At 37.9% G+C, this 1,320-nt stretch overlaps 1 pseudogene; it reads left to right on the top strand.

The window, feature by feature from the left end:
• The first annotated feature begins 552 nt into the window (after nt 1-552).
• LOC114886132 lies at nt 553-1,024 on the top strand (annotated as a pseudogene).
• Nucleotides 1,025-1,320: the final 296 nt, after the last annotated feature.

The following is a 1,320-nucleotide window of genomic DNA, read 5'->3' as shown; positions in this document are numbered from 1 at the left end:
ATTAATATTCAGGTTACCTCCTTCCTTATCCTTCATCTCACCCTCATTATGTTCTTCTCATCTCTTCCCTGTCCAAATTGTACATGGCCCTTTCCAGGGCTTTTTGCCCAAGTTTTTGAAGATTGCACCCCAAAGCACACCCACCATCCTCCTTGATGTCACCTCACAGTGTCCTGAACTTTCTCCCATATCTTACACACTTAAGCCACAGGGCCACCATTTTCTGTTGTTATCTATCTTATGCTGTTGTCCTTGGTGACTGTCAATACTGATCCCCCAGCTCCTCTTCACCCTTCACTCTGGGGCCTTTCATTTCTATTCTTCTTCAGATACTCACCAGTATGGCCAAACCACTGACCTCTTCATCACTGAGATCTTTTCTTCTTTTAATACCTGAATATTGAAATGTTCCTTTTGACCATAACATCTTTTCTTTTGCACTCTTCCTTTCCTTCACTCCCTATCCCCTATATACTCTGGTCTTTGGGTCATGATTAAGATTGCATCTTCCATCAGCATGACAGGCCTCAGCCGAGCTAAGATGGTAAACCCATGCATGCCTGGAGACAAACTGAAGCAAATAAGCAATATATGTAAAATGTCAGAAATACTTGGACTTTGGACATTGGATTTATGAGTGCACAGGAAAAAGAGTACCTACATAGGCCTTTAAGAAGAGCAGAATTAGAGAAATCTTTAAAAGAAAAAATTGATAATTGTTATAACAAAGCATTAGAAAAACTTATGTAGAAAGACCAAGAAAAAAGGTCTAAGAGTATAACCAGTCTCCATAGCAACTGCAGTGACAGCTCACTTAGTGATTCTTCATTAGATAGTGAAGAAACATCTACCTTGTTCTCCTCAGAGGACAGTGACACCAATGAAATCTCCTCTAGTTCATCTCTTCAGCCTCCTTCACAAGCTCTTCTTTCTCCTCTGTTCAGACTCAGATTCCAGCTCTTTCAGTACCAGCAGTACCAGCATGGATGGCAACTCCAAGAATAAACCAACAAAGAAGAGATAGAATTACTCCATCCATATTGGACTGATGAACTGCAAACACTGATGTGATTCTTAGAAGGGAATTTAGGATGTGCTAAGGCCAAATAGGTAAAATGGTCAAAATTTTTAGAGTTTTAAAGTTTCTAAATTTTTGCATTGTAAGAACACAAAGAGTATTAATAATGGAATATATATAAAAATTTTTAATTTTAAGGGTGAATCTTGGTTTTCCTTTTTATCTTTAAAATGTATCTTTAGAACTGAATCAAAACTGAATTCCAGAAAACTTGTTTTTGGGATGAATTGTTATCTTTTCTC

Source organism: Monodon monoceros, unplaced genomic scaffold, assembly GCF_005190385.1.
Source record: "Monodon monoceros isolate NGI ecotype Baffin Bay Population unplaced genomic scaffold, NGI_Narwhal_1 Super_Scaffold_6, whole genome shotgun sequence".
Classification (NCBI taxonomy): domain Eukaryota; kingdom Metazoa; phylum Chordata; class Mammalia; order Artiodactyla; family Monodontidae; genus Monodon; species Monodon monoceros.
Note: the sequence above shows the minus strand (reverse complement) of the source record. Positions and strands in the feature narration are given on the sequence as shown.